This window comes from Neomonachus schauinslandi, chromosome 5, assembly GCF_002201575.2.
Source record: "Neomonachus schauinslandi chromosome 5, ASM220157v2, whole genome shotgun sequence".
In the NCBI taxonomy this organism is placed as follows: Eukaryota; Metazoa; Chordata; class Mammalia; order Carnivora; family Phocidae; genus Neomonachus; species Neomonachus schauinslandi.
In genome coordinates, this window is record NC_058407.1 from 90708827 (window position 1) to 90733624 (window position 24798).

The 24798-nt window shown below is 45.6% G+C and overlaps 1 protein-coding gene across 1 annotated transcript in view; it reads left to right on the forward strand.

Moving 5' to 3' along the window:
• The window catches only part of GRIN2B (glutamate ionotropic receptor NMDA type subunit 2B), a 417812-nt gene that overhangs the window by 8907 nt on the left and 384107 nt on the right, over positions 1 to 24798 (forward strand). The window lies entirely within an intron of this gene.

Consider the following 24798-nt stretch of genomic DNA (forward strand, 5'->3'; position numbering starts at 1 on the left):
TAATGTGCACGCGCGCGGGCGCGTGTGTGCCTGATGTGGGTTAACAAGAATATTAATGCTAATAGGCACCTTGCAGATGATCTATCCTCCACAACCACCATTTTAAAGCTGTGCAAATAGCTCCAAGGTGTAAAGAAGACATACACATGGTGCAGAGCCGCATCCACTGACTCTCTTTCCAGGGCTTTCCCGTTCACTGCCCTGCCTCTTGAGTCCCTTCGGAATGCATGTCTCTTCCGTTAGCTGATGGTGGGCATTTGCTCATCCACATTTCTTCAGAGCCCAGGGTACTCCTTGAGGTGTATTCAGAGATGTTAGGTTTTTCCAAGGTGTCTGGTGGCTGCCTAAATGAATAACGGAGGTGGTGGTGGCCTTGAGAGTCCGAAACCTTCTTTTTGTTTTTGTGTGTGTTATTTCACTTGTGTGCAAGCCATTGCCTTGGGGCCTCGATTTTCTCATTTCTGAATCAGTGGGACAGGCTAGGCAGTCCTCCTCAATCCCAGCTCAATAACAAAATCACCCGGAGAGCTCCCATGAAAAGAAACAGAAGAGGCTAAACAACAACAACAAAAGCAAAACAATGATGTCCATGCCCAGGCCAGACCCCACACCGTGAAATTAAAATCTGTCAGCAAGGGATCCAGGCAGGGATCATTTAAAAATATTCCCCAGGGGATTCTCCTGTGCAGTCATCTTTGAGAATCACCAGGCAAGATGATTGACGCGGGGCGCCTGCTCTCTCTAAACATCACGTTGTCCTAGCACTTTAACCTGTAGAGGGGGACCCCATCATGGTCAAACTGTCACGTGACTCAGAGGGTCCCTGAGCCAGAGGCAGAAGAGGTGGCCGGAACACGAGGGGGTTTAGCGTGCAGAGGGCACACAAGGGGTGCAGCCTGGCGTGGAATTAAGTAAGAGCAGGGCTGTATTTATTCCTGAGCTCTTTCAACATTAACGGAGGCCTGGTGCGGAAAGTTAGAAAAGTTAGGGAGCTGCTTTCCCTGACACCTGTGAAACAGGTGTGGCTGTAAATTAGGGCGGGTGGCCCTGGGTTCTGCAAACCTCCGCTGTTCCACTTAGTCCTTATTGAGGGCGCCCCATTTCTTGTTTCAGGGAGAAAACCTCATTGCACTCCTTTATAACACTGTCAGTGTAGGAAAACTATTTATAAATGGGGCTGGATAAGCAGACCCTGATTGACTGGTGAGGGGTGTGAATGGTACAATTATCTTAGTGCTGGTTGGAATTTGCTAGCCGTGTCACCCTCCCTCTCAGCGCCTGAACTAGAATATGAAAGTCACAAAGAGGAGGAAGAGGGTAGGAGGCACTGAGCTTCGTTCTTCTTTGACTGTAACTTTAATCACTACTTATTAGGCTTAGCTGGGTTAATAGTTTTCTAGCTGGGTTAATAGTTTTCTCACATCCTTCCTTTTTGGCTACCTCCCTGCCCATTTTAAAATAAATGTGAGCCTAAATGTAGAGGTAAGAAAAGAGCAGATTTATGGATCTGTGTTCCTTTAAAAAAGACAGACCCGAGGAGAGTAAAAACACTAGTTCTTTTTTGGACATCTACAGATAGTGGTTGGAAATGCGAGAGAAAGGTCATGAGTGTGGTTTGGACTCTCATTGGTGTTCAGTGGGATATGCAGAAGTGGGAGGCATTAAATATTTAGGAGAAACCCAAGAAGTGTACTCACTGATCTGAATTTTTAAATAAATATTAGTTAGCCCTGTGTAAGCAAAACATCCAAATCATTGAGATACTGTAGCCTTTCCCCTTTGTATTTGTTATGCAGATCAGCTTTATCAGTGAGTTCTGCTGGGGGCCAGAATTGATATCTTCAGGGTTCACGGCTCTCTTTTTTATCACCTCCTTAGAAATTCCAGGATTGTTTCTGGGCTTAAAGGGGGAAAGAGAAAAATTTCAGCCCTTATCTGCTTCTTTCTGTGTCTGTTTCCTGGTTTTTCCTTCAACTCCCGCAGGAAGAAGGACTACAGAAGAAATCCTATCCCGGTCAAATATGGGTGCTCAGATACGGAAGGTCTTTCTTGGGTAGGAGAATGTTGGTCCCTTGCATTTTTGAAGAAAAAATACTGAATGGGTTTTCTTGGAGCCTGCATATAGAAGAGAAATCACTTTTGTTTGTTGATTAATTTGTCATTTTTCTATGAGAACAAGATTCATGCTTTATGTCACTTTATGTCCTCAGTGCTTAGCAGAATGCTCTCCGCACTTGGGCAGTGCTCAGAGAATGCTGGTTGTCGATAAAGATGATGATGAAAATGAATGTGCATTGAGGATAAAGTTGACATATTTATACCTTTTATATTTCCATTTCCTTGCCATCCAAGCACGTCTTGATGCTTTGGGTGAATTTTACTAGAGTTGAATGGATGAGAGTATCTTTTATGCTAGCTAGAGGCCGACAAAATGAAAATATACCCATTTCTTTGTGTCTCCCCTCTTTGATCTTTATTTTACATTGTGTTCAATGAGGGTATTTCTTCAAAAAGCCCTTCCTCCTCACTAATTATACTTTTCCCCTCTCCTTCTAATTCCGTGTCAATACTGTCCATTCCTCCGGCCCATCTCAAAGGCTGTCTCACCCACGAGGTCTTGCTTGATCTTCCCAACTAGAAATAAGCTCTCCCAAGTTGTTGGTTCACATACTATTTTTATTTTCCCTTTGTTTGTAGCCCTTTTCTTATGCTGGCTTTTGGGGCAAGTCCCTTGAGGGCTTTTTCGTCTCTGTTCCCCCAAACACCTTTACTGCACTGAGCTTTCCAGAACAAATAAGACCATGGTTATTCACCTTCTCAACCTCTCCTATCTCTTCTGCACTATTTACAAAGATGCGTTGATTTCAGCATAAAATTCAAGGTTGTTTCTGAAATGTATGAGTGATCTCTCAGTTGCTGTGATGGGGAATCTAGTTTATTGATAAATCTGCATTTGTGTGACTATGACAGAGGTGGGGGAAAGGAGCCAGAAGGTCCTAGGATAGGATAGCCAGAATTTGTAGACCATTTTAGAGATAAACAGTGGAATGAAAATATTAAGAGTTATTGCTGTCGGTCCAAACATAATCGTCATCCAAACGGAATTGGCTTGCCTTTGCTGAAGACAATCTTCTCTTGAAATTGGGCCTGGAATTAGCAATAGATATTTGTAGTGTGCCCATGAGAGCCTGGGGTATGTTCACATATGTTATCACATTTAATCCTTACCATAAGGCTGACGTTATTTTGTTTCTTAGGTGAACAGAGTAAGGATTAAAGAATTCAAGGTCACACAGCTGTGAGCACCCAGGCTTCCAACTACACCCTTGATTGTAACTCCTCGCTCTTTATTTTGTTTATTTATTTTTTTAAAAGATTTTTATTCATTTATTTGAGAAAGAGAGCACACAAGCGGCGAGGGGTGGGGTGGGGACAGAGGCAGATGGAGAAGCAGGCTCCCTGCTGAGCAGGGAGCCCAATGCGGGGCTCGATCCCAGGACCCCAGGATCACGACCTGAGCCGAAGACAGACCCTTAACCGACTGAGCCACCCAGGTGCCCCACCCCTGCTCTTTAAATTGTAAGGAGCTGCTTCCATGCAAAAAAAACTAAGGGTTTATGTTGTATATAGAGGAACCTGTAAGTAGCACATACACTGAAACCTCAGCCGAAGTGACTTCTTCTCGATCATGTCTCTTTGCGTTTTGCTTTTGGCAAAAAGCAAAGTTGTTTTCAAATGAAAAAAATGGATCCCTACAAAATAGCCAAGCTCTGGACCTTATTTTAATTCGGTGAGGGCCAGGTGAGCGATTCATGGAACTGGCAATCAGCATCTCTTTCATTTCACATGATGGTTAAGGCTGGGGCACCATCTTCTCAGCCTAGTTCTACCATTCTTTACATACACTCCACCTCCGAACTTGAACTCTTCTCCCTTTAAGAGGAAACAGTCCTTTCCTACTCATTTGAATTTGGACGTTATGAAGAATGCTCATTTTCTGGTGCCTGTTTCTTTCTCAAACCCATTTTACTACTACTTTGGGTGGAAACAAATGGTTAGAGTAAGAGAATGGCAGCCAAAAATGCTGCTTTGTTGTTGGGTTTTAATTGTTAACAGGAATCATTATTATCGCTCTGTGAGTTAGACCTCCCTGCCTCTTAAGACGAATATAAGGGAGCTAGTTTTGTTTCAAATCTCTGCATTAACTTTTGATTCAGAGGGCAGTTTATATATAAACATATAATACAAAGGTTAAATTGCATGTTTTTATTTTTCTATCTAAGGCAAGATAGCCTCTGTTGGTGCCACAGAGAGTTCTGGTACCTTAGCCCTACCATGTGCATGTCTTTACACTGCTTTCCAGTGACTCAGAGTACGGTGGTATTGAGGAGGGAACACTGGCCAATGGGCCAGGAAACCAGGCCCCTTCTCAACCTCACCTCAGCTCTGTGTGATTCAGGCAGATTACATAACCTTGCTGAGCTTACTTCCTCACCTGCAAAATGAGGTCTTTGTGTGTGTGTGTGGGGGGGGTTGGCAGTTATTGCCTCGTGGATCAAATGAAACATAAAGAATCCCCTCAAACTACAAGGTTAATATACATACCTACAATATTATTACTCATAACTCCGTCCTGCTCAGCATAACAGCCTTCCAGTGGCCTTTAGTGCAGTGTATCCACTCCCGCTGGGCGAGAGAAGAGAAAATATTTGTTGGAGAAGATAGGCAGGTGGGGGCAAAGTCACCAGTATTCCCAGTGCTGAGCAGCCCCAGGCCTGTTGTGACCTGTGGTTTTTAATCTTTGGTCCATGTCTCCTCAGGTTCTCTGTCACAGTATTTATCTAGAAAACTAGATAAAAAACTTGTCAAAAAGGAGAGCAAGGAGACTCTTCCTAGCTTTATGTATAGAACTACTTTTTCCAGGCTTATCTTTTATCTTTACATGACCCAGGAAGAGTAGAGACGGAGCTGGTGACGCAAGCTAAGGAGAAGCTTAGCCATGAAAGGCCATTGTACACTCAGGCCTCTGCCCCTGCCCCTCATTCTGTCTGCAGTCCCTCCCCCAGCTTCCCTCCCTGGCTTCAGTCCTGTTCTGCCTTCAAGAGTCAGCTCGGGGATCTTCTGCTCCAGGTCTTCCTGTCCCCCCAGGCTGGAGGCACCATTCTCTTCATGCTCCCATAGTTCCCCAGTTTGAGATGATGCCCGCCATGTCTCTGTCTCACGCACCTCTAATGTGAATTTCTCAAGGGCAGAAACCGCCTCTCCTCTCTACCCTATGCGTGCCTAGCAGAGTGCTGGCCCATGGGGGACACGTAATAAACAGCTGCTTACAAGGCGTGAGGGTCGACAGGCTTTCCATGCATTTATGAATTTAGGAGTTCCAACTACCCTTGAAGGTAGGTATAATTATTACTTATATTTTATGCATGAGGATTCTAAGGCACGGAGAAGTTAAAACTTGCTCAGCTCAATTGGAGGAGCCAGGATTTGAACCCAGCTCTCTGGCTTGAGCTCACATTCTTTGACTTTATGCTCTACAGCTTTGTAGTAAGTTTTTATGGTTGACCTGAATGATCAGAGACTTAGAAGAAACATATTGTGTGTCCGGTTTTACATAATGAGGACCGTGGAAGGAAGAGAAGACAGTGTACAGTGGGATATGAAGAGTGGTTAGGACTTGGATCTGTATGAATGTTTGTGGACCTCAGTCTCCTGATGTGCTAATTAAATATAATAATATAAAATATTAATATATAAATTAAAAGATACCTGGGACTTCCAGAAATGCATGGGAATGTGATTAGTATAATTATTGTTGAATTTTGAGGGAAGCGGGTTGTATTTCCAGAGCTTGTGCTTCTGACCTGCTTGCTGTTTACTTTTGGTTTCTTCCATTTTCCTGGCCACTGTCTCCTCCAGGGGCAATTTAGGGGTGCTGGGGGGGTGGTGGTGCTGTTGGTCTGCATACTCCTCCATCCATTCTTACTGCAGTCCAATATGGTGATAGATGCAGGAGACAGTGACTGAGACCCAGAACTCAGGAGTCAGACAGTCAGGGTTTCTGTTGTGCCCCTATTAGTTTAGTGGGCAAATGTCTTCAGTTCTCTCTACTCCCAGATTCTTATCATAAGGTGAGGTGTTAATAATTCTGGCTTTTGGGGGCGCCTGGGTGGCTCAGTAGTTAAGCATCTGCCTTCACCTCAGGTCATGATCCCAGGGTTCTGGGATCGAGCCCCACATCGGGCTCCCTGCTCTGCGGGAAGCCTGCTTCTCCCTCTCCCACTCCCCCTGCTTGTGTTCCCTCTCTCGCTGTGTCTCTCTCTGTCAAATAAATAAAATCTTAAAAAAAAAAAATTCTGGCTTTTGAGTCACTGGGAGAGTTTAGTGAGTTATTTCATTTTGAACAGTACTTGTTACAGAGTAAATATTCAGTAAGTATTAACTACTTTGATGGCCCCTGGTCCCAACCAAGTCAGAGCCAGCTTGAGTGGCAAGGGTGTAATGTAGGTGGCAGTTGGGTCTGAATTAGAGGCTTCCAGATCAAGACTGGCATTGACTTCTTTGAGTATCTCATCAAATCATAACTGGCAAGAGAAGAAAGTACGGCCAGGAGCTGACATGTTCCTAGAATGTTCAGAGGACATGACTTCTTAGTGCAAAAAAGTGCAGAAGATACCCATGGATGGGAACCAGTTACTCAAGAATTTGAGGATTGAAGTGAGCTCTGGGCATAGTGACCATGAACTGATCAAACATAGGATAAAATGAAAAGCTGTAAGGAAGTATGCAAACAAATAAGTGTAAATTTTGAGAAAGAAAGGAATGCTTTCAATGAAGGAAGGTAAGAGAGGCAAAGACAAACCAACTTGGATGTAATAATGAGAATCGTGTGCATTTCTGGAGTGCTTTATAGTTTACTAAGGGCTTTCTCATACGTCTTTTGGTCTTCCCAATAACCCACTAGGAGGAATTCTGGGCAGGAATATTATCTCCATTTTACAGATGAGGAAATTGAGGTCTGAGGTACTCTAGCGATTGTCCAAAATTGCACAGTCAGGAAGAAAAAGAGGTGGAACTCAGTTTCAACTTTTCTGAATCCCAAATCCAGGGCCCTTCCTTCTCTGCCTCTGCCTTGAGAGAGCTGGGGAGAGCAGCTTGTTACCATGGTTGAGAAGCTTGAAGGAAGTCTAATTGGATAAACAAAGAGTTGATCCTAAGAAGAAAATAAATGACTTTCACGGGCAGGTGAAGATGTTCAGAAATAGTAAAAGTTGTGAACCCCGAAAAGGCAAGGTCACATATTATGCAAAAGATATAAGGGTTTGGAGCATGAGAATTATTATTTCACTTCTTTATATTTTTCTTTACGTTCCAGAATTTCTACAATACAGCACATTCTTTTCTTTTTTTTTTTTAAAGATTTATTTATTTATTTGAGAGAGCGAGAATGAGAGAGAGAGAGAGAGAGAGTACATGAGTGGGGGAGGGTCAGAGGGAGAAGCAAGCTCCTCGCTGAGCAGGGAGCCCGATGCGGGACTCGATCCCGGGACTCCGGGATCATGACCTGAGCCGAAGGCAGTCGCTTAACCAACTGAGCCACCCAGGCGCCCCCAGCACATTATTTTCATATTCAGAAAAGATGAGCTAGGAAACAAAAGCAAGAACTTTAATTATATCAGGAATTAGATAAAAGGAAATGGGTAAAAGTCATCTGCATAAGGGCAGGAAATATATTCTTACATTCTTAGAAATAGAACAGGGAACTGGTTACTAATATAGTCACACATCTGTGTGTTTGTGGGTGTGTGTGTATAATCTGGATTCTAGCATGGGTTAGGGAACACAAAACCCAGTTAAAGTTGGAGAGGATTTTACTTTATTTTTTTAATTTTTAATTTTTACTTATTTTATTTATTGTTTTTTTGAGAGAGAAAGTGCATGCACACACACAAGCAGGGGGGAGGGGCAGAGGGAGAGGGAGAGGGAGAGAATCTTAAGCTAGCTCCACCCCTTGAGATCAGGACCTGAGTCAAAATCCAAAGTCAGACACCTAACTGACTGAGCCACCCAGGCGCCCCTTTATTTTATTTTGTCATTTAAATTCAAGTTAGTTAACATATAGTGTAGTATTGGTTTCAGGAGTAGAATTTAGTGATTGATCACTTACATGCAACACCCAGTGCTCATCACAACAAAGGCCCTCCTTCATACCCATCACCCATTATCCCATCCCCCCCACCCACCCCATTCCAGCAGCCCTCAGATTGTTCTCTATAGTTAAGAGTCTCTTATGCTTTGCCTCCCTCTCTTCTTTTTTTTTTTAACCTTATTTTATATTTCCTTCCCCTCCCCTATGTTCCATCTGTTTTGTTTCTTAAATTCCATATGAGTGAAATCATATGGTATTTGTCTTTCTCTGACCGACTTATTTCACTTAGCATGATACCCTGTAGTTCCATCCGTGTCCTTGCAAATGGCAAGATTTCATTCCTTTTGATGGCTGAGTAATATTCCATTGCACATATATGCCACCTCTTCTTTATCCATTCAGCTGTCGATGGACATCTGGGCTTTTTTTATAGTTTGGCTATTGTGGACATTGCTGCTGTAAGTGCAGGTGCCCCTTCAAATCAGCACTTTTGTATCCTTTGTATCCTTTTATCCTTTGGATAAATACCTAGTAGTGCAATTGCTGGATCATAGGTTATTTTTATCTTTACAAGATCCAAGTTATTTTTAACTTTTTGAGGAACCTCCATACTGTTTTCCACAGTGGCTGCACCAGCTTGCATTCCCACCAACAGGGCAAGAGGGTTCCCCTTTCTCTGCATCCTCGCCAACATTTCTTGTTTCCTGACGTGTTAATTTTAGCCATTCTGACTGGTGTGGGGTGGTATTTCATTGTGGTTTTGATGTGTATCTCCCTGATGCCGAGTGATGTGGAGCATTTTTTCACGTGTCTGTTAGTCATTTGTATGTCTTTTTGTAAAGTTGGAGAGGATTTTAAAACACGAATTAAGAGTGTAATAAATAACCTCAGGTCTTAATGGCACATTCTAAAATGCCTCTAACAAATGGCCCCTGCAGGGCCAAAGGCTGCCATTTGAGAAAATCACAGAGGACTGGAAAGATACCTGAGGGCCAGCGTATAACCTTTTTAAAAAAAGAGATGATGGCTGGACATTAGAAATTCATAAGCCTAAGTGTTAGATTGGAAAAAGTATCAAACATAATAGTCAGTAACCAAAACCTTGAAGAGACCAGGGCACAGTAACTATCCAAATGGTTTTGTAAAGAACAAACCCTATTAGGCCTGTGGTGTTATGAGGACAGGCTTGGAAGGCTACTGTAGGAAACTGACATATGTAATTAAGAGAAAGAAAAAGTAATGAATGTTTTAGATCTGACTTCCCCTGAGAGTCTATCTTTTAAATAGAGAGAATGGGGTAGGCTAAATAGTTGGCGCTCAGAACGGAGCCCCATGGGCAGGGGCTGCCCGCAGAGGTGATGCCCTGGCCGTGTGGCTTTTTTCACAGCTGGGGGGCACTTGGATTGAGGTGGGGACCGTGAAGTGCTGTGCTGGCCTTTCACGTTCGAACGGAGGAGGGACTGTGCTCCTGGCTGAGGGGTGAGGAGGTCTTAAGTCAGGGTTGGCTTCGCAGCTGTCCTACAGGAACAGCCCCACTTAAACAGCCTCCGTGCGCCAGGCTGCCAGGCCAGTATCCCTGCTTTGTCTCTGCCTCCCCTCCCACTGCCCATCCACACGCTGCGTGTGATCAGCAATGCCTAAAATGTCCGCTCTGGATCCTCTTCTCAGAAAAACCCACCTTTCTGGAAACACTCCCAACATTCCTCACAAAGTATTCCGGCGTTGAGGATCCCCGAGGCCCATCCATGGATGCCAGACTAAGAACCCTTGCTCTAGATCTTGTGTCCAGGGCCCACCCCAGCAGATGTTCCTCCAGTTATTTGTCTCCGGTGGGTGGGGACCTTGGGGGGAAGAATTGTCCTTGGGAGCCCAACTCCTTTGTTCTTCCAGGATTAACCAGCCTCGTGGATTTATTTCCAGAATGTTTATGAGGGCTTGCGCCAAGTGCAGGGCTCTGGGCTCTTTTCTGCTGTGGAATCAGGCATAATGCCTGTCCTCTAAGAGCTGACAGACCAGGAACTGAAATTTGGGCAGATGTAGCTGGAGAAGGAGGCAGAACTGAAGTGTCTTTAAGGTGGTCCATTCTGGCCATCTGGCTTAGAATTGAGCGAGCCAGTGGGGCCACTTGGGAGTTGGGTTCCAGTGCTTTGGAAGGGATGAGTGTAATTCAGATGAAACTGGCATAAAGGAACAGTAGCTTTATGACTCTCCCTACTGCGATAGCCCTCTCCTCATCTATCCCAACTGCCTCCTCGACTCTTGTCGAAGGCCCTGAGAACAAATTCTAGCCAGAGACGAATTCTCCTTTGGGACCCCAGAGTGATGACTTCTTGATTTCTGATAGGATCCCCCTCACCTCCCAATGGAGTTGATATTCAGTGGAGATAACCTTTTTAGATTTCCTTCTTACCCTTCTCACGATTGCAGCCTTGTTTCTTGTTTTCTACTGGATGCCTGGTAGTTCCTTTTCAGGACGCCTCGGGTACCAGTGTCCTCAGCATCTCTAAGCTGGTACCGCTGTGGCTTTTAAACCAAGGCAAACCTAGATTTTGAATAGTGTAAGTCCAGAGGTAGACTGAAGCCCCATGACCACCGCTCAGAGAAGCAGCCCATGGGACTCCAGAGCCAGGTCTTTGGTGTTAAAGGGACTTTGGTTCAGAATCCCAAATTTGCCACTTGCCACCAGGTGATCTTGGATGAGGCACTTCATTTTTTGGCCCTCGGCTTCCCTCTTCGGTAAAATGCAGGTTATGTAAAGGTTGGATGAGGGAAGGTATATAAAGTGCCTGGAACTTAGCTCCTTTACCTCTCCCATCCATCTCCCAAGTGAGCAGGGCTGGGAGTTCTCAGTAGGGCAGGAGAAAGAAAGAGTGATTGGTCCTTGCTGGCCTTCCCCATCTTCAGTTTCTCCCACACAAATGTCTACCCCAATTTCTCAGCAATCCTCCTCTGTAGCTCTAGTGCAAAGAGAAGAAGAAATATAGAAGCCAGATGTGTTCCTTTCTGCTTATGAGGGGGACAGAGTGAAGTGTACGGAATCCAGTGGCCCAGGGAATGGGGAGTGTTTTGAAATAAGTCTTGAAAATTAGGTATGTCTAGGGGGTGCAATTTGGGGAGACCTGGGGGCTGAGATCCTTGAGTTTTTAGAGCCAATGGCAATCACGAGGAAAGAGAGAGAGAGAAAAAAGAGAGCTTGACGAAAGGAAAGAGAGGAAAGCATCATATCCAGGACATGAACTTCAATCAAGTTATTTGGCTTTTCCTCCACTTTTGGGGGGGGGGAGGAAAAAGACTGGGAGAGGAGAAACGGAAGAGGAAAGGTGGCAAGCAAGGCGGGTAGAGGACGAGGGGGCCAGAAGGAGGTTTCCACTTCGCCGCCAGCGGGGACGGGTCCGGTGCTGTCCAGGCACTGCAGAGTGCCTGTCTAACTGTAGTCCCCAGAGAGGCGCGGTCCCCGCCGCCCCTGCGGCCACCTTCCCAGCCTGGCAGAAGATGGAGTCGGCAGCAGCTTTGGCACGCTTGAGGAGGAGAGTCAGAAAGCGACAGCTGCCCTGCCGCCCCAGGAAGTTCTGTCTGGACTCCGGGGAGTGTTCGCCATCTCTCTGTGGAGGTCAGCCAGCCCCTCCCCGGGCTTGCTGGGGTGTTACAGGCACTAGGGTAACCCAGCACGCTGCGCAGCACACACGTGCTGTGTGTAACTTGCTCTGTGTACACTTGTCTTCCTCCTGCCTCTAAAGGCTGGCACACAGACATTTTGGGAAGCAGTTAAGCCTTCGGAGTTTACAGAACGTCAAGCGTTCCAATGGCAGGTAGAAACCCATTTTGAATGTTTCTCGGTTTGAGAAACCAGGAGCGTCGGCAGTTCAGGGACACTTCCACACCAAACGAACGCGGTTTGCGGAAATCGGAGTTAGCTGCAGGCTGGTGGGATGTTGGTTTATGTGAAACCCTTTGTTTCCATCGGAGGAGGGATGGTATATATTAAAAGCTTCGGGTCCTGGTCTCCCCTTGGTATTGGAATTGGGTGGGAATGAGGCGGGGTGTGGAGGCAAGAAGAGCCTCCCTTTGCTCCTGCCTGGTTCCTCGGCGCCGATGGGCTCCAGCCCAGATGCAGCTGGAGGACGGAGGTGTTGCCAAGTCAAGCCGTGCTCCCCGCAGCTTGCGGTGTGGAAGAGCTGGCTTAGTGCATGTGCGTGCGTGCGTGCGTGTAAGAGACAGAGAGGGACAGAGAATGTGAGAATGTGAATGAGCAATTATTTCTTTTTGGGGTACGAGAAACTTCAGAGAATGTTCACAAGGGCACCGATTCTGATTTTCTAGCCGGGCACCAGTATATTTGAAATGATGCCCAGGTGGTTCTAATGCACAGCCAGGCTTGAGAATTGCTATTCCAGACCTTCTGCCCCAGTTCTCCCACACCTGCTCCTTTGTCTCATTTGTGCATAGTTAGGCTTCACCTCCAGCGGTGCTGCCTACAGCGTCCACTCCAAGGGAGCAAGGTGGTCCCAATTCCCTGAAATTCCTGGCTATTCTTGTCTGCCGGTCCAATGGACCCACGTTTCTAGAAGACACAGTAGATTGATTAAATAAGTGTTCTTAACCTTGTAATTTTATGCACACAGCTCCTCATGCTGTGGAAATCACTGTTCTTAGATTTTTCATTGTAAGTGGATTGTTGAGATTGCCCAGAGGGAAAGAACTTTCTCTAATTTTAATAAAACAAGTGTTTATTTAGCTACTCGGTTAAAATAGTCAACGTTTTCACTCTTTATTCTATTTTCTGCTATATTTCAAAATAGGCACTAAAGAATGTGTAGGTCAGATTCGTGCATTCTTGCCCTTTTCCGCTGAACCTCAGCCACTTACCGGCTAAGATGGATCCTCCCTGTCATCTCCACAGCACCTCATTCAGATCTCAAGAACGTTCCTACCCTAGGGCGCCTGGGTGGCTCAGTCGTTAAGCGTCTGCCTTTGGCTCAGGTCATGATCCCAGGGTCCTGGGATCGAGTCCCACATCGGGCTCCCTGTTCGGCGGGAAGCCTGCTTCTCCCTCTTGCACTCCCCCTGCTTGTGTTCCTGCTCTCGCTATCTCTCTCTCTGTCAAATAAATAAATAAAATCTTTAAAAAAAAAAGAACGTTCCTACCCTAACTTGCAGTGTGTCTTTCTTACCCTGTACCCTGAAGACCTGGGTTCACCCTCCTCGTGACCTTCAGGCTTTGCTTCCTCTATTTCATTTGAATCACTGACCCTTGACTTGTCCATGTAGAATCCCTTGTCGCTTCCTTCCCTCCCCATTCTGCCACTTTGTGTTTCATCACACTCTAATTTCTCCATTACCAAGCCATCAACCTGCAGTCATATCTGCTTTTGCTGTCCTGTCGCTCGTGCTATTGAGGGCAATTGAAGACAGTCCCAGAGGTGAGCTCACCTGGCCTGCTTCAGAGTCCTTCCTTCCAGAACTCCATCATCACCGAAAGATGGGGTGCCTAGCCTTTCTTACGAGCCCCAGAATCCCATGCTCACCCAGATCTTAAACAACATCACCTCCCTGAGCATCTTCTCCTCCACGCTCCTGCTCACAGTGGATAGGCTCTTGGCTGAGGAAATCTGTACTCTGGTATAAATATCCATGATCATTCTCTTTTTGACGTAAACATTCATGCTTACCTTTTGTGTGCTGGAAACTTCGGAGGGGTCCTTTGCTGCATCTTTGGCAACTTGGACAGCCTTTGTTTCTGACGCAGTTCATCCTATCATTTGGAGATCTCTTGTCACACTCAGGGCCCCCACCTTTCCTGACATCATGAAACTCTGTCTTCCCACTGATTCTTTACTGCTGCTTTCAGTGTGGTTGCCTTAATACCTTTATTTATTCAAAACAAAATTCATTCTTTCCCCCAACCTAACCCATCTTTCTGAGGTCCCTATTTCTTGGCTAAGTGCTAGCGTTCTCCCAGAGCCTCAGGCCTGGCCCTGCAGGGATCTTGTAGGTCTCCCTAAGACCTTCTCCCCAGCCCCTGATGGATGCTATGAACTCTGTTTTCAGAGTGCTTTGCATATGACTCCTTTCCACATAAAAGCAGCAGAGCCTTGTGGGAAGAATCATGGACCTTGGAGCCAAACTGCCTGATGTCCGTTCCTAGTGGTAGGACCTTTGAAAAATCACATACCTCTCTGAATCTTGGTTTCCTCATTTATATAATGGACATAATAATAGCACTGCTGTTTCACAATATTGTTTTGAGGTTTAAATAAATTAATCGCTATGAACTACTTAGAACAGTGCCTGGCACATTGTGAGTATTCAACAAATAAATGTTGGATATTATTATTACCTAAACATGAGGGGTTCTCTGGGGATTGTTTTGTCTCTCAGAGGACATTTGGCAATGTCTGGAGACCTCTTTGAGTTTCATGACCAGGGGACTTGGAGGCTGCTGTCATTTAGTGGGTAGAGGCCGGTGATGCCGCTAAGTGTCCTACGGTGCCCAGGACGGCCCCTGCTAAACAGTCGTCCAGCCCGAATCTCAGGAGTGTAGAGGCTGGGAAGCAGCGCTCTACATCTTGGCCCCAGAAGCTGCCACCATCTTCTTAAGGTGTAATCTAGTGCCCATTTCTGTTTTTCTTTTACCTCGGTCCTCAACTCTTTGGAAGGCTCACTTCATCGTATGGTTTCAGTTACAAAGTGATTTCGATGGTTCTGAAATCTACATTTCCAGCATCCTGAGTATGTCTCCAGCAGTTTTCTAGAACAATCTCCCCGATCACAGTCTCTCCATAGTGGAAGATGTTAAAGGTGGAAAAAAGACCCCGTGTTCCTCTCCCTTCTCCATTCAAATGGCCATCCTTCCCCAATATTTCCACCATTGCCAATGGCACACAGTCCTCACATTGGTTCCCACTGGCTGCGTCTCCAAAAGCGCCCGCTTCTCCTCGTCTACACCAATTTCTGCCAGTTCTTTCTCTGCATTGTTTCTTCTGACCCTCATTTCCATTTCCATGGCTACTGCTTACTGCAGGACTCTGGCTGGCTTCCCTGCCTCCCCTCCTCTCTGCCATCCTCCACACAGCTGCTGGAATTGTCTTTATTAAACACTGTTTTCCTCTGCTCAAGAATCCACAGTGGCTCTCCATTACCACTTATTAGCAAAAGGAAATTCCCCACGAAGCCCTTTATGGCCTGACCTCCCTCTACACTCGCCCCCGCCCCCCACCGCCCCAGCAGCCTTTGGGTTACTCCCTCCAGGTTCCTGGGTGCTCACCTGTCCGAGCTCCTCTTGTCCTTGTCTGTGTGCCTTGGTGTATTATAATTTCCCTCCCTGGAATGCCTTCTTCTCTCCTTTTTGCCAAACCCTGTCTGTCATGTCTTTCAAAAACTGGCTCAATTTGGAAATCCCCTAGGAAACCTTCCCGAATTACCCACCAGATTCTCCTTGTCCTATTACTCAGTATCTCATTTTGGTCTTAAGTACTTATTAAACTCAGCCTACGTTAATTTACACCTGCTGGTGTGTATAAAGATTTCCTAAGTATTTTTAAAGCTTTTCCAAATGTGTATGTTTCATTCCCCCACCGTTTTTTTTTTTTTTTTTTTTTGCTACTATTTCTTTCTTTCTTTTTTTTTTTTAAAAGCGAATTCCCACAGCCCAAATAAAGTGTACTGGATATAGTAGGGCTTCAATAAATGATGTCTCTATAACTGTCATTTTTTTTTTCTTCTTCAAAGCTCAGGAGGAACTCCAAGGGCATATTTTATGGGTGACTTTAAAAATAACCGACTCTTCCCTTGCTGGTTGTGTGGTGGTGGGTGGGAGGAGGATGAGGAGGAGGAAAATCTGGGTTTGCCAAACACACACAATGAAATGGCTCTGCTAAAGGGGCTGCCATTGGGAGCAAGGATGTGGTGTGAGAAAAACACACTAGGGCCACCGCCTGGGCACTTGCTAATGGAGAGCCTTCCTAGGGATAAAGGAGAGAGGTAGGAATCTTCAAACACCGTGCACTCTGGTTGTCGTCACTTACGAGGGAACACCTAGCTGTGGAGTGTTTTCCAGCAAATGGGTCAATCTTAAATATATTCTCCCATTGGATTTATGAGGGAGATGATGATATTCCATTCTGCAGCCGAGGAAACTAAGGGCAGGAAAGATTAGGTGACTTGCCCCTGGGATTTGTGACTGTTGTGAATTCTGGGTACTCCCCATTGTACCCCGTTATCTCCTGCGAGGTAAGGCTTTAGGGTCACCTGTCCAATTCCGTTTTCTGATAGTACAGATTGGGCTGTGAAAAGTGATTCCCTGATGGCATCAAACTCTGGACAAGTAAAGCTGGACCTTGGATTAACTCCTCGTTACTGCTCTTTTCACTTTATCGTCAACGCTACATTTTATTCTTAATCCAAGGTACAAATAGATCTCTTCATGACCACCTCGAGGCCGACATTGTCCAACAGAACTTTCTGCCGTGATGGAAGTGTTCTGGATCTTTGCGTTCCCATGTGATGGCCTCTAGCCATGTGTGGCCGGTGAGACTGGAGAACAGAAATCTGAGTAGTCACAGCAGGCTGTTGGTTTCCACCTTGGACACCACAGCTCTGGACTCATTATTTTCTTATATTTGTCAGAATTAGCAGTTTGCCTAATCTGGGTTTTCACCTCCTCTCCCTTCTCCTTTCACCTGCTTGGGAGGTCACCTTAAACCATGAAGAACTGGAATGTGGGAGCCTGGGTGATCTGCAAGGGAGAGAAGAGAGTTTCTTGTCTGAGAAAGCTGACTTTTTGTCCTTGGGTGGGAAGTGTTTGTGAAAGAGATATCGCCAGTTCTAGGGTCTTTTTCTCTCCTAGCGGCCCCCTGCCTGTGAGCTCAGGACTCAAACCTGTGGAACCTTGGACCTCTTGGGGGAGACAGGTTGAGGAAGGCAGCTGAGCTGTTTCTCAGAGGTTGGTGGAGGGGGCTCTGACGTGGTGACGTGGCAGCTAGCCAGCCTTCTCTATGTGGCCCGGCAAAAAGGTATTAAGGAGATAGATGTAAATGAGTTCATTTGGTGCTTCTGTCTTTAGTTTCCACTGAGAAACACCTCAGAAGTGCCTAGTGGTTGAAGCCTCTCTTCACAGCTCTCCTTCTCTGTCTCTTGTGTGTTTGTGTGTGTCAGCGTACATATACACACGTCTTTCTTCCCCATATCTTGCATTGCTGAAGAGGTCCTAGTTACTGTATTTACTGAGGCTGGACCCCCAGAAGAGGCTCCCAGTGGCACACTTGTTACCGCGAGTCCAGTGGAAGCACCCCAAAATGAGAAACCCCCAAGAGAATAGTTAATAGAAGTGATAGGTTGATAGTATGGCATGGGAGGGCCTGAGCCTCCCTTTGCCTATTTCTTTCCCCATTCTTGTTCACATACTCTGCTCAACTTTGATTTTAATCTAATTCATTATTTATGTCTACAAGGAAAAAAAATACTGAACTCTTTTTAACCCAGGGGACATAGGTATTGGCGCACTCACCCTAGGTAAATTGAGTCTGTTGACACATGGAAATGAAGGATAGAGGAAGAAAGAACTTTCCTTAGAAATTCAGCCTTTAGGGTTACCTGGGTGGCTCAGTCTTTAAGCGTCTGCCTTCGGCTCAGGTCATGATCCCAGGGTCCTGGGATCGAGCCTCATATCGGGCTCCCTGCTCAGCAGGGAGCCTGCTTCTCAACCTCTCCCATTCCACTTGGCTCATGCTTGCGCTGTCTCTCTGTCTCTCTGAAATAAATAAATAAAATCTCAAAAAAAAAAAAAAAAAAGAAGTTCAGCCTTTAATTACAGTACTAGAGGGAGGGTTCTGAGCTCTGATTCTCCAAGTCCAGAGAAATTGTGGAATAACATGACCTTGACATTAATTGTTTAAGGGACCTAGATGCTACTTACACATATAAAACTTTATCCTTTGCTCTTCATTGCCATGTCTGTTTATAGGAAAGTAGAAGTGGAATCCTCTGCAAATCATGGGCTTACTGGGGAGCCCTCAGGGGACACTCCGGGTTTTGCTCATGATGTCACAGCTCATTGCTGGGCAGACAGATGTGACACCACACAGGGGCCTCCGGAGTCCATACGGAATGAACATTTGGGGGCAGTGACTTGGAGAACAACCTCTTGTTTTCAGACTGAGGCTTTTAAAACAGAGTGAGGGTATGAGCATTCAGGGGAGCGGTGACAGAGGGAAAGAGTTATTGCCCTGATAAGAGTTTTGTAAAAATTTTCTCTGAGGAGTATGGATTTCAAAGCATAACTCAAATTGCCATGAGTTGCCTTTTAAATCAGGGCTCTGATCTCATCTGCCTTCTCTGAAACCTTTAATGGCTCATTATTGCGTGCAGAATGAAGTCCTCGCTGTCCCCCACTGGCGTTCACAGGTCTGGCTCTCACGGGCCTGTGGGGCCTCCTGCCCACCGCATGGCTTTGTCCTCACTCCTCCGCTCTCGTCATCTGTGTGTTCAGCATGTGCCCTTGACAGACAGACTTGGCTTTGCTCAAGCCATTCCCTTGTCCCTTCAGGGAGGGACAAATAAAGTGTATTTGCATCTTTGCAGGAAGCAGGAAGCATCCCTGCCTTCCACTCCAGCCTTGTCAGAATTCTAGCTGTTCCTCAAGGTCCTACTGGAAGCCCACTTCCTCTGAGAAGTCTTCCCACATCCTTCCAGCGGGCAGACATTTCTCTGTATCTCTCTCTATTCTCAATGGCGCTTGTCACCGCCAAGTCTTATTCTGGTTATTAATATCTGTGTCTGACTCTACCACTTGATGGTAGGCCCCTGGAGGCCAGGCTGTGTCTTGTGCATCTTCACGTTCAGCATGGAATCTAGAAAAGTGCACTGCATACTGTAGGCATGTGAAACGGAAGTGTTCTTGGTTGCTCACTGGAACCTGCTGGCTGCTTAGCTTTCTCTCTTCATTTGCTTTTTATATACCTGGTATATATGTTGGACAATACGTTCGGGCCCACTTGTGAAATCGAGGTAAGGAAGACACTTGCTCCCCGCCCCCCCCCCCCCCCCCCCCCCCCGCCCAGTGTACAAGATGAATTCTCCTCAGTTCATTTCAAAGTCATTTGGATGCAGAACGGGTTTTAGCAAAGTGGGATAAATGCAGTTTGCTTCAGTTAGAACTGGTTCAGCTTGTTTCTCACTCTTGCAGAACTTCAAAGTAAGGTTGCGGATTTGAATGCCTCACAGGTTCTACTCTATTGGACAGAACCAGGGTAGCAATTTAGGCCAGGCGCTAAGCCCGCTGCAGACGTGTGGTGACACCTCAGTCCTTGTTGCTAGCCTTCCCGCATCTTGAACGTTCTTTCAGGGCATGGTTTTGAATGTGTGTTTTCCCGAATGGTATTTACGGGTCAAATCCTGCTACAGGAAGTAGCTTGAAAATGAAAGTCTCTCTAAACCAAAGAATGCCAGGTTTAAAACATGTGACTCATTTGTTTCACTAACATTCAGTTGAATAGGATTTTGGGATTCAAAACTTATGGTCAAATTACTTATAGTTCATTGCAGTATTTCATTTCCTTCAAATATCTTGACGATGTATTGTTAAATCTATAATCAATTTTGTTAAATCCTCTTCTCCCGGGATGGAAAAGAGACCAGGATGGGTGAGCTGAGAAGAAGAATCGTTTATATGTACCCTGAGAGGAGAAAAAGGACACCAGCTGACTCTGTCCCTTTATCAAGCTCTATCATGAAGGCATTTCTCTAAAGTGGGCACTTTCCCCTGTGATGGGGTAATTGGTGGGCTCGGTTGTAGTTTTTCTTCACTTTTGAAACAAACTGTGCTTTTTTTATGCCCTAAGATTTTTTTTTCCCCTTCACAGAAGAAAAAGTTATTTTTTTTTCATGTGGTTTTGAATGTCCCCAAATGGTTCCACTGACCTTGGACGGGGCTCAGTCTGCAGATGGTCAGGCTTACTTGCAGGGATCCCGATTACAGACACTATCGTGCTTCTACCTAGAGGAGCCAGAGCTGCCCTGAGTGTGGGGATGGAGTGCTCACACTCACCCAAGGCCCAGCTCCATACTGCCTGCCTCACCGTCAGTACTCCCTCGGGGTCTGGCGCCTGCAGGGACGTGGCTCCGCTGCTGTCTAGCTTGGCCGGTTCCCTTGGTTGAATTGTGAAGCACAGTCGTGTTGGTTTGCTTGTGCTGAGGCGAGGCTTCCGGGATCAAAGTCAGTGTGGGTTAGGCCTGGACCTAGTGGGCAGATTGTACCTGAGAGACGGAGTCATGGAATGTTAGTCCTGAAAGAGGCACCACTTTGTGTGGGTGAGGACACTGAGGCCCATGCACTAAGCCAATGTCAAGGTCTATAGCTAGTGCCTCATCCAGGGCCAGAACTCAGGCCACCTGACTCCCCTTGCAGGGCTTTTAAAATGACATCAGTGATCTACATACTTTTGTGATCTTACATCTCGATTAGGGAGACATTTTGGAATATTTACCGCCAGGGCATGTATATTTATTACATAGGAAGACAGAGTCCACATCAGGTAGTTTGAAGGGGAGAGCTTAATGTTGGAAATTAGTTACAAAGGGATTGGAAGAGCTGAAAAGCTAAGCAGGGCCTGACCAATCCCAGACGCAGCCTCAAATCCACAAAGCGGAAAGTCGGTATCCACCTTTGGGTCGCAGGGAACAAGATGGAAGTTGTCCATTGGGAGCTGGGACAAGTGAGTGGTGGCGGCTTAGCAGAGAATGGAATCCGTGGAGGAGATACAGCCCCTGGGAAGATGCTGATTAAAGAGGAATATCCTAGTTTCTCCTCTCTTTGGGACCCCCTCAATCTCTTGGCAGAGCCTTCATTGTTTAAACCTAACTAGACTCGTCAAAACGAATCAAAACAAACCTACCCAGAGTCTTTTTGGCAACAGAGCCTGGGAAATGTGGCCTGCAAGGTTTTGCCCCTGCAACACAGAGCAGTGCAGAGGAAGGGGATGGGGGAGCAGATCTCAGAGCACAGAGGAAAACTGAGGCAGATTGTTTGCCAGAGGTAGCTATGCTCTTCTGCAGTGTGACCTGGCCACTCTCCTTCACGGATGGAGCCCAGGCCCCTCCCCTTGTGTCTGGGCAGCCTGCGACTGCTTCTACCAATCGAGTATGCGGAAAGTGACGCTGGGTGACCTCTGAGGCTAGTCAGAAAAGGCCAGGGAGCTTCCCCTTTGTTCTCTCAGTACTCTTATGAGCTCCCAGCTGCCATTCTGTGAGAGGCCACATGCAGAGGCCATATGTAGGTGCTCCCATTGACAGTCCCAGCTCAGCCCAGTGCCAGCCATGTAAATTAAGAAGTTCCAGATGATTCTAGCACTCAGCCCTTGGAGTCACCTCCCAGCTGCTTGAGTCTTCCCAGCGGAGGCCCCAGAAGGCTTGGAGTTGAGACAAACAGTCCTGCTGTACTCTATCCAGACTTCTAACCCTCATAATTTGTGAGCATAATAAAAATTTTTTTTTAAGGATTTTATTCATTTATTTGACAGAGACACAGCGAGAGAGGGAACATAAGCAGGGGGAGTGGGAGAGGGAGAAGCAGGCTTCCCGCCGAGCAGGGAGCCCGATGTGGGGCTCCATCCCAGGACCCTAGGATCATGACCCGAGCCGAAGGCAGACGCTTAATGACTGAGCCACCCAGGCGCCCCATTTTTTTTTTTTAATACCGCTAGATTTTGGAGAGGTTTGTCATATAGCCATATATAACTGGAACACTAGTGACCAGGATGTTTATTTAGTACATAGTTATGTGTATATTAATATGTTGTATCCATTATAAAGCACACACAAAACCAAAAATTAAAAATGGGTGAGATTGGGGCGCCTGGGTGGCTCAGTCAGTTAAGTGTTTGCCTTCAGCTCAGGTCATGATCCCGGGGTCCTGGGATTGAGCCCCACGTGGGCTCTCTGCTCAATGGGAAGCCTGCTTCTCCCTCTCCCACTCCCCCTGCTTGTGTTCCCTCTCTCGCTATGTCTCTCTCTGTCAAATAAATAAATAAAATCTTAAAAACAATGGGTGAGATAAAATTAAATGTAAATAGAAGTTCTTACATTTTCTTCCCATACTATTGAGTGGTCTTGCCCAGTTCTTGGGGTGTTGGAGGCCACACATGGTTCTGTACATTATGTACATGGCCAGAAATATCTGATATTTCTGGTCTTCTAAATAGCCAATGACTACCTCTCCAATCTGTGAGGAAGAGAGATTGGTGGGGGCAGTGATAGAGAGAGGAAGGACATATTGGGGAGGTATCCAGTGAAGGTATGTGGTAAAGAAGAGAGGTAAACATAGGTGACAGAGAGATTCTGTGAGATGGAAAACAGGGCTCCTAGATAGGGTGGAGATTTGTTCTGAAGCAGTATTAGGCTTTAGAACATTTAGTTTCATTTCTGTGATGCTGTTCATGAGGACCATCACCATATCCCAATGTGGATTCCTGCGGATACTATATAGTGGTTGGTGGGTAGGGATGTGTTACAGTTTCATTAACACAACTAGAACTATTATGGAGAGCTGATCCTAGAGTTGAGTGCCTCAGAGGTCTGAATATTTGTAGGAAAAGATTGGGTTGAATCTTTTTTCCTGGAACCTCTGGTGTATTTTGTATGTGCACACAGTATGCACATACAGACACGTACTTAAGGTCTTTACATACATTTAAATTTTTATATCATTATGTACATGTAGACCTCCTTCTTCACTGCTCTTCTGCTTCAAAAAAACTAAAATGTCTTTGGAGTTCTTCTTTCTTGTTGCTATACATACACAGATTACTGTTAATATAGAGTGTGCTCGTATGTAAAACCCATACAAATAACATATATAATTTATTAAGAGTATTGAGGAGATTTAGAAAAATGGATTTCTTTTTCCTCTCTTTTCTGATGTATTCCCAATAGAATCTGTTTAGCCCCTTCTCACTCTGAATTCCCTTATAGGAATCATGCAGGTCAACCAGCTGCATTGTGTGGTGGCCAGCCACAGTTAGGGTTGTGGTTTCACAGATAAAGTAGACTCTGTCCTTGCCCTGGAGGAGCTCACAGTCTGGAGGGAGAGACAGACAGATGAGTGGAAAATTAAATCCTGTGGTGAGTGCTGTGATGGAAGTAGTTATAGTGTGTGTGGGAGCAGGTGGGATGGACACTCAGTTTCCATGAAGTCTCCTAGAGTCTCGACAAATGGGGGCAGTTATACAGCTTTACCAACCACGAATTGCATGTGCTTGGCTTTTGGAATCAGTGTGCTCTCTACAATCAGACTGGATTGTTTGACTTGAATATCCTGTTAACGAGACAAGCTAATTTCCCCAAGGGGACCTCTTCAGCCCTTACATTTAGGCTAAATGCTTTTCACATTGGATTTTCGTATTCCGGGTTCCTGTCTACTGCTGGAATACCTTTTCTCTAGCCTGTCTACCAAGTAGAGAGACCTTTTGGGGATGACTCTGGTTTTTCAGTATTTCTGTTTCATTTCTGACCTTGGCACTCCGTATACGGGAGGTTCTTTGACCATGTCTGGAGTTGGCAGATTTAACAAACAAAAACAGAGGACACTCAGTTGAATTGGAATTTCAGATGAACAACAGTAAGTTTTTAGTAAAGTATGTTCTAGGTATTGCAATATTTGCATACCTACAGTAAAAATATGTTTTTTTTAAATCATTGAGATTCACATTTAACTGCATGCCCTGTATATTATCTGGAAAGTCATATCACCACCGTCCCTGGCTTCACTCTTCTTGGAGGGTTCACAAGGGAGTGGGAAGTGTTTGCAACTTTTATCTCTAGAGGCACCACTCCTGGGGTGCAGATTTTGTCCTTTGTTTTCCTTTTTCTTCATCAAGCTTAGCTCTTTCTTTCTTTCTTTTTTTTTTAATGTGGTATGTGGCTGGGCCTGTCAGAGCAACTGTGCTGAACTTACTTCTGATATGGACTCTGGTGATCTTAAAAATCTGGCCTTTTATTGAACTGCTTCTACCAAAGTGATATTGTACCTACAACTTATTTTGCTCTGTAAACTTGGAGTGGAAACTCTTTGTAAGGAATGGTGTCCAAAGCATGAGTCAGAGGCAGGAGTGTAGGCTCAGGAAGCAAAGGGCATCATTCACTGTTGGTCAGGGATCTGAGACATGTAATCTGATAGATCAGAAATCCTTTTTGTTTATTTCTTCATTGTTGACTGTGATCTGGTAAACTAAAACTCCAGGCAAGTAACTTCTAGATAGGCCAGGACTCAAACAAAGGCAATGACAATAATTGAGTGAGCATGCTTTTGTTCACACTACACACCATGCTAAATGCTTTCCATGCGTGTTCACCTTGAATCTTCACAACAGTTGAATGGACCTCAGTACTCTTACCACCCTTATCTTCCAAGTGAGGAACTAGGCTTAAAGTGGTTAAATAACTTGCCCAAGGTCACATCGTCAGTGGCCACGCTGGGATTTGAACTCAGGTTAGTTTGGTGATAGAGCTCCCACTTTGAACTATAACCCTAACACTGCAGGGGGATAGGCTGGCCTGGGGGGTCTCAGTAAACACTTGCAGATTGATCTGTCTATTCTTTTTTAATGATTTCTAACAAGAAGGAGTCCCTCACAACCTCTTTAATAAGTTCTCCCACT